Source organism: Canis lupus, chromosome 15 (assembly GCF_003254725.2).
Source record: "Canis lupus dingo isolate Sandy chromosome 15, ASM325472v2, whole genome shotgun sequence".
In the NCBI taxonomy this organism is placed as follows: domain Eukaryota; kingdom Metazoa; phylum Chordata; class Mammalia; order Carnivora; family Canidae; genus Canis; species Canis lupus.
The window spans coordinates 60,834,503-60,843,547 of record NC_064257.1 but is presented as its reverse complement, the minus strand read 5'-3'; the positions used below and the strand labels follow the sequence as shown (position 1 = coordinate 60,843,547).

Sequence of the window (9,045 nt, the reverse complement as noted above, 5' to 3'; positions counted from 1 at the left end):
GTTAATTTGGGAGAGCCCTTGAACCTCAAGGTGGAGGTACACAAAAGGCAGATTTACAGAGGTTAGGGAAGAGGTCTGTGTGAGGAATGAAGAATTGTAGTTTTTAAGCTTGAGAATAGCAATTAAAATCATGAGAACAGAGGAGATTGCCAAGCAAGGGGTAAGAGTGAAAAGAGGAGAGACTGAAACATAGAAGCTTGGGAAATACGAATAGTTAAGGGTGTGATAGAAGGAAAAGAGAAGACAACATAATAGCATAAAAGGGCTAGAGAGGTAGAGGAGAAGAACCAAGAGAAGCCAGTGAAGGAGACAGGTTCAAGGTGAAGGGTAACGAGTGTGAAAAATGGAAAGTGGTGAGGATCTGGTCTTGTTCATTGGTTTGAGAATTAGCGTATCTTAATGTCTTTTGTAAGTACAATTCCAAACGTAGGCATGAGGATCGTAGATTGGTGTCAAAAATTATCAGCAATCAGATATTGCCGGGTTGAGGGATAAATGTTAAGTGAGGAAAACAAGAAATGAAGTGTACGTTCAAATACTTTTAAGTGTTAACACCGCCAAGACGATGAAAGGGTAAAAATAATTTAGTGTCCTCCAGTAAGAGGCTCATTAAGCTTTTTTTTTTTTTTCTTTTAGGTACTCTAGGGCCAACAGGTGGGATGCAGATTGTTCTGTATGGCTCCACATGCCACTATAATCAATGGTGAGTAGATATTACCAAGAGAGAAAGTATTATAATAATTAAGAGCTATAGAAATGTCCTCTTAGCAAGGAGGGAAATTCGTTACCCTAAGACATGTTGAAGATCTCTGAGTAGCCACTTATCACAACACTGGAGATGAAAGTTCTGTATCATTTAAGGGTTTGAGAGAGAGCCTCTTTCACATGAGACTCTGTTCAATTATTATCTTTTGTTTATAATGGCGGAGAGCGGTAATTTGAATTTAGATTATAACTCTAGGTGACAGGCCTCTAGACTTGCTTTATAATTCTCATTTTTTGTACTTTTTTCTTCCTGTTAAACCTAAGCATGTGCTACCAGGAAACTCTTTGCCTTTGATCCCTACCCCATTTTGCACACACCACACCCAGTTGACCAAAGTGGTCTCTTCTCTCATCCACGTTAACCTCCTTTCCCTCCCAAAGCCCTCTCAGATTAGCCTCGTCCAAGTTCCTGTCCCGTTGGTTGTTCCAGCCGACTCTTCTCTTACTGGCATGTGCCAATCCACAGGTCAGTGACACAGCCACCACTTGTCAGGGTGTCAGAAAATCTACATGTACTTATATGGTTTCCCAATTTGGCAGGCAACTGCCATCCTGTATCAGTGTCCCCTGAGTCCACCCAAAAATTTAAAAAAGAGTGACCTTGCAAACAAAGAGCTGATAGGAAAAAAGAGATTATTGTATAAGATGATACACTGTTTAGATATGTCATGGTTTCCTACGAGGAAAAAAAGCCAGGTTCAAATAAATAAATAATAATAATGAGGAGGGGACAACAACAGGAATGTGATTACTGTTTTCTATTTATATGTGTTAATTGATTCATGAATGATAGTCCTGAACTGTATCCGTTCCTGTTATACGTACACATTACCACCAGGGCTCAGAATTCATTTAAAGTGAAGCTATTAGAGGTAACTGTTTTCTGACTCGTTGACCTGCGTATAAATACTGCTTTATCTTTCCATAATATATTATACATTAAATCGCTTTCTTGAGATGAAAGTGCTAAATATAAATTGACATTTCGCTGGTTCAGAATTAACATTATAAGATCAATTGATATACTTACCTCACAGAATTACTTATTCCTTTTATGGAGCCCCAGCAGCTATCAAAAGCCAGGTAGTTAGGCAGTACGGGGCTGAGGCTGTAGGGTAGTGCAGTACGGGGAGGTGGCTGGGCTTGCTGGCACCTAATGGCCGGAGCTTGCTCTGACTTCACACTTTCTATTTTGGACTGCCTTGCCGTCGGGCTCCTGGTATCAGCTGTTTTTGAGAATGGACTCACCTCTAAACAACCTCCTTCCCTGCCTCCCTCTCTCTCTCTCTCTCTTTTTGGATAGCTTTTCTGTACACATAATAAAAATAAATATATGAAGCAAGTATATAAATCAAATGTAAATCTGCTATGAGTGTGTTAAGGGGCTCTCCTTTGAGTAATTGCATAATTTTTAGAGCACAAACATGTCATCAATTTTAGGTTCTGAGAGACCACACATGCATATATTACCAATGAAATAGATTGGTCAAGGGAGCACAAACCATAATTGATTATGCAGTTGCTATTGCTTCTTGTTTTCATTTGGATTCTGGATGTATAAACAATATTTATTAAATCATGATTTTTTGGTTTTATACTCAGAACTTTAAGGTTTTTAGCATTCTTCCATTTATTGGGTACAGCTGTTGGCTTTACTGACGTAGCCGAGATGGAAAAATTTTATTAATAGAATAATGAATAGAGGTTGGGCTTGCTTCAATAATAAATAGCTCCTTGAGAATAAGTAGTATTGTACTTCCCAGGCAGCTGTGGGCAGTGAGGAGGGGGAGCTGGACGGAAGTGTAGTCTTTGGGATGTAATCTGGCACAGAAGGAGAGGAGGAGCCACTAATATGGCAAAAAACTGTGAGATAGATGGTCTAAAATCCACCCCCCCCCATAATGCCTATAATCTTCGGGAAGTGTATCATACTCTGAAAATCAGGTGACCAGATATTTTGTGGAAACATGGATGGGACTGAGCTTCATTTCTGAGATAGAGCCCAAGGAAATAAGGTTAAGAATTTACAGAAATCACAGAAAGGAGGATTCTGAACTTAACAGGCCATGATATTGACTGTTCAATCCAAATTTACTTAAATTTTTAAGGGAAGCAATGCCCCCAAATAATTAGTAGGTTACATCTAAATAAGAGTTAGCATAAAAGTGAAAGACTAAGTAGAAATATTGCTCACATTCTTACAAATGGCTTTTAACTGCATGTTGGCATAAACCTGTAGCTACCATATAGACAGGATATTACCTTTATGTAGTATAAACATACATGGACTTTTTTTTTTTATTACTCATCTCAGATTGATTTGGTATTTCTGGGTGGGGATCTACTAGCCTTTCCATTCTCGCAACTTCTCACAGAGTCTAGTAGATTTCAAGGGTAGTTAATTAATGTCATTGATTGGCCTGCTAACTGAGTGACAGCAAGAGTAGGTTTCCTGTCTGCACGAGTGAACCCAAATATGGAAGGGACAAAGGCATTGACAAGAGAGTTGGAAAAAATGGAATAAAAGAATTAGTAGAAAAAAAAAAGAATTAGTAGAAAGAAAGAAATATTGAGTACTCGAGATCTACATAATGGACTTACATAAAAATTAGGGTAAAAACCTTAATTTTGTTCCACGTTGTGATATGTCATTAAAGTTTCAGTAAGTGATACATGCCATCCATCAAACAAAAACCAAAATTAAACAAAACCCAAAACTCTGTGGCTTAACAGAAAAAGAGAGGCATTTTAATGTGAGGCAAGCTTAGGTGTGATCCAGTGGGGGTATAAATAGAAACGGAGTCTGTGTTTCTCCAAGTATGATTTGCAGACCATCTGTATTATAATCACGTGACGCACTCGTTAAAATGCAGAGGTATGAGCCCCACTCCAAAGCACCACGTCAGAGTTTCTGGAAGAGAGGGCTCAAAAGTCTGTTTTTAATCTGCACCCCAAGTAATTCTGATGTACTCAGGTTCGGAATCACTGTCCTGGAATGCAGATTTCCCTATGGTTTCAGAGTTGATGGATAGGATGGATATTACAGAGGAGGAGGAAATGACGAGGGAATACTTGTTGGACACTAGACAGGCTGATGTGGCAGTGAACTTGGCTCTATAATAAAACAGACCAGGAGTTGACTAGATAATACCTTGGGCAAGCCCTTTAATTTTTCTGATCCTCTGTCTTCCTTCCTGTGAAATGCAAGAAAGAGTAGTCCTTTAGGGTCATCGTCATGAATAACGATCATTTGTGTAAAGAGCCTGACAGGTTGTAGGGCTCCTCGTAAATCAGGGCTCTAATCCCCTCCCTGGGAAAGGAGGTTTCACTGTGCTCAAAGTTAACAACCCTAGATCCCAGAAAACTGCCTGGAAGTGTAGGGATCTCACATTTGAAGAAAATGTTTTATAAATAGGCCACCTAACCCAATCCAAACATCACCAACACCACATACATGGAGGACAAATAAGATTCCATAAGAAACCCATGCCCGAGAGAAAAGGAAATAAAATTTGTCCTAAGAACGTGGTAAAATAATACATACTTCCTACTGCTTTGTGCCAGGACATGATTAAAAAGGAAAAGTGTGATTTCCTAAAGAGCGAAATAAATTATTTCAGCTAAATTTGATGGGCTTGGAAAGATAAATGCCGCAGATAACAAAGAAACTAAAATTATAGCTCCAAGGAAGTAGGAGACGAACATCAAGTTTTTGTTGTGTGGGTGATTTAATCTCAGAGGAGCATGACAAGAAGACCTGAAGTGAGGAGAAAAGAAATGGTGGGTAAAGCTTGTAAACGCTCAGTGTCCCTGTAGCAAATCGATATAGTTCTGACTTTGTTTCTAGGAGGAAATAGCCGTTTCAGGCCCCCGGTCCTGATATAGCAAGTTAGGGTTGCAAGATCACGTAGTTGCAAAGGACTTTTTTGAAGTGGGGAGTGTAATCCATTTTTTTAAAGTTTTCAAAGTGAGCATTTGGATGATTGTCGGAGGTAGATTTTAATTTTTATAGCCTTTTTAAAAAAAGTGGGGGAAGGGGCATAATGTCTTCTTAGAGGATCCTAGCATCATTTCTTTTTTGTAGTTAATTACGTGGTTGAGGCTCTGGTGTTGAACCACTAAAAAGAGAAATATTCTGGTAGTAGTTAGATAGTTGGCATCAGGCACTTAGCAAAGAAAACAAGACGTCTTTATAAGTTAGTTGGTGTAGTTTCCCACCCCCAGCTTTATTGAGATATAATCGACCTATAACATCGTGCCAGTGTAAGCTGTATAGTGTGTTGATTTGATGGGTTCATATATTACAAAATTATTACCGCCACAATGTCAGCTAACACCTCTATCACATCACATGATTCCTATTTCTTTTTTGTGGTGAGAACATTTAAGATCCGCTCTCTTAGCAACTGCCAAGTATATAATACAGCATTATTAACTATTATCACCATATTGAACATTAGATCCCAGAACGTATTCATCTTATACCTGGCATTCTGTATCCTTTGAGCACATCTAGCCCATTCTCCTTCACTGCTAACCACTACTCTGGTCTCTATTTCTGAGTCTTTTTTTTTTTTTTTTAGATTTTATCTGTGAGATCATGCAATATTTGACTTTCTCTGTTTGACTTAGGCCTTCATGGTGCATCCATTTTTGTCTCAAATGTGGGACTTCCTTCTTATTCATGGCTGAATCATATTCCATTATATATATATGTATATACATATATATATATATATGGCACATTTTCTTTATTCATTCATCCATTGACAGACACTTGAGTTGTTTCCTATTTTGCCTATTGTGAATGATACTGATTTCATTCCTTTGGATATATATCTAAAAGTCAGATTTCTGGATCATATGGTATTTCTAGTTTTATTTATTTATTTTTTTTAGGAACCTATGTTATTTTCCATAGTGGCTGTCCCAATTTACATTCCCACCAACAGTGTCTGAGGGGGTCCCTTTTCTCAATAAACCCACCAACACTTCTTATCCCTTATGTTTTTGATGATAGTCAGTCTGACAGGTATGAGATGGTATCTCATGGTTTTGATTTGCATTTTCCTGAAAATTAGTGATGTTTAGCACTTTTCACATACCTTTTGGCCATTTGTGGAGCTTCTTAATATCTATTCAATTCCTCTGCCCATTTTTATTTTTATATATTTATTTTTGAAAGATTTTTATTTATTTATTCATGAGAGACAGAGAGAGAGACGGCGGGGGGGGGGGGCAGAGACACAGGCAGAGGGAGAAGCAGGCTCCATGCAGGGAGCCTGACGTGGGACTCGATCCCGGGTCTCCAGGATCATGCCCTGGGCTGAAGGCAGGCACTAAACTGCTGAGCCACCCGGGCTGCCCCCTCTGCCCATTTTTAATCTAATTGTTTTTCTCATATTGAGTTGAGTTCTTTATTGACTTTAGATATTAACCCCTTGTTAGATATATTATTTATAAATATTTTCTCCCATTTCAAAAGTCGCCTTGTCATTTTGTTGATTGTTTCTTTGCTGTCCAGAAGCTTTGTGTGTATGTGTGTGTGCAGAAACTTTTTAGTTTAATATAGTCCTACTTATTTATTTTTGCCTTTGCTACCTTTGCTTTTGGTATCAGATTTAAAAAAAAAAAAAAAAACATTGCCAAGACCATGTCAAGGAGATTTATCCACATGTTTTCTTCTAGGAGTTTTATAGTTTGGGACTTTAAATCTTTAACACATTTCAAATTAATTTTTGTCAGTGATGTCAGATGGAGATGCAATTTCATTTTTCTGCATTTGATTTTCCAGTTTCCTCAGTGGCATGTTTTGAAGAGATTATACTTTCCTCATTGAATATTATTGTCTCTTTTATAAAAAATTACTTGATTGTATATCTGAATATCCTTTTCCATTGGTCTATGCGTTTATTTTTACACCAGGATCATAGTGTTTTTATTAGTATAGCTTTGTAGTATAGATTTTTAAAAAGATTTTATTTATTTATTCATGAGAGACACAGAGAGAGGCAGAGACACAGGCAGAGCGAGAAGCAGGCTCCATGAGGGGAGCCTGATGCGGGACTCGATCCTGGGATCACGCCCTGAGCCAAACAAAGGCACATGCTTAACTGCCGAGCCACCCAGGTGTCCCTGTAGTATAGTTTGAAATCAGGAAATATAATGCCTCCAGCTTTGTTCTTTCTCAGGGTTGCTTTGGCTATCTGGGGTCATTTGTGGTCCCATACAAATTTTAGAATTGTTTTTTCTATTTCTGTGAAAAATGCCATTACAATTTTCATAGGGATTTCATGGAATCTTTTTTTTTTTAAATAATGCCATCCAAGAAATAGATTTGACAATACTACTCAAGAATTTTTTTTAATGATTATGTTTTTTGCCCGATGCTAGGATTGATTCTTAGCTTAAATTGAACCCAAAAGTCCTTTCAGAAACAAAAGATCAACCGTTTTTCTATTACTAATAAAGAAGAAACCACCAGTAAAGAAAGAAAAAGGAGAGAAAGCTGTGGACCACAGAACCCAACAGGGAGGTCCTTCCTCATTTTGTGTACACCTGACAGTTCATCAGACCCTATTGAAAAAAGGATAAAGTTCCCTAGAAATGAGTTTATCATAATTTTATTATTTATGCTATTAGTTTATCATAATTTTATTATTTATGCTATTAACACTAGATGACAATAGACAATCTGATAATTGTAGATTTCCATGGGAAAAATGCAAGACATCCAAAATAGAATGATCAGAATAAAAAAGGAGCATCCCAGATTAATCTAGAAGAAAATTGTTCATTTGACCATACCTGACCAAAGGTTTTCACCATTTGCTAGGTATTGGATATTTAGAATACATGCTCCATGATATTACTAAGCACCTAGTAAATACCCAACACATGCGGGAGAGTCAGTGGCCAATTAAAACATAGACTATGTTGTCAAAGAGTCTAAGGAAACTAGAATTCCACATATTGTCTGTGTGTGTGTGTGTGTGTGTGTGTGGACACGTGTATTAAATATGAGCTTAATGTGTTCTAAACTATAAATGGTCATATTTTGTAGAATAAACTTTTTCATTCATTATCAATCTTTTCACTGTATTTCTTAATGAACTGCAAGACTACGCTACTGAGAGATAGCTAGAAGAGGCACGTTTACCTGGTTTTTCAGTCTGGATAGCAGTGACTCTTTATGACCAGGCCACCTGTTATATCCTCTGAGGAACATGGCTCTAGCAGGCTTATTTGAAGCTCGAAGTGCTATACATTCTGAACAAAGACACATTATTCCTTTAAAATAAGAAAAAAAAATCACTGTGAATGGTTGTACAGAAAAAAGCGATGCTAAGTACAATAGATAAAATAGTTATTAGCTTCCCTTTAAGAGATTTCAACAAGAATCTAAATCTTTTTATGGGGGAGAATCCAATTTTTTCACAAGGTGTATCATTATCATCTGGGCATAATTCATTGGCAGGGAATGATTCCTTACACAGATACTGGTGATAATATAGCATTTGCATTTTTCAGAACTTTATGTTTAAAAATGAATAATGGGTGAGAATAGAATCCTAATGTGTTTCTATCTTCACTGAGACACCAACACCTCGCTAGCATGACTTCATTGTGCCAGACCCGGCTGAAACTGCCAGTTTGATATTTTTAAAAGTATCCCTTCTAACCACCTCACCTAAAACTTCAAAGATGATTATTATAAGCTTATTACATCCTCTTGGTGATTTTTGGTATTTCTGGTAGAGGAAGTTTGCTTTATTTTGACATATGGTATAATGATCACATCCAAATGGACAGCATGGACTTCCACCAAGAGGCCTTGACTTGTTCCTTCCAAAGCTATTTAGTGTCCTCAACCAGACAGCCGTAGTCATGCTTTTAAGTTTTCCACCTGATTTGAAGGGGAGGCGAGAGACCAGCTTGACTATTAATATATCATATATAATATATATGAGTTCAAAAGCCTTCAGTTAGTTTTTTCTCCTCAAATTCATACAAATGGAGTCACATGTGAGAGTAGTGCCTTCAATTGCTTCCATAATGATTAATTGCTGAGCAACAAAGGCTTCCGCAAATCCTCTGAAAGAACATCTTGCTGGCTTACAATTAATGCCTCTCCTTTGACAAAGTCACTAGCAGGAAGAGGGGGAAAGAGCTGATGTTCAATAGTGAGCACACCTCCATTTGTCATAAGCCCAAGCTAAGCTTTTCACAGCTGCTTTTCATTTTCTTTGTCTCCAGCCCAATAACCTCTAAACAAGGGAA

General features: G+C 37.6%; 1 long non-coding RNA gene across 1 annotated transcript in view; it reads left to right on the top strand.

Moving 5' to 3' along the window:
• The first annotated feature begins 633 nt into the window (after positions 1-633).
• LOC112654750 (uncharacterized) overlaps positions 634-9,045 on the top strand; it is a 31,759-nt gene continuing 23,347 nt past the window's right edge. The window contains exon 1 of the long non-coding RNA XR_003133326.3: positions 634-703. This is a non-coding gene — a long non-coding RNA (uncharacterized LOC112654750). The remainder of the gene's footprint in view (positions 704-9,045) is intronic.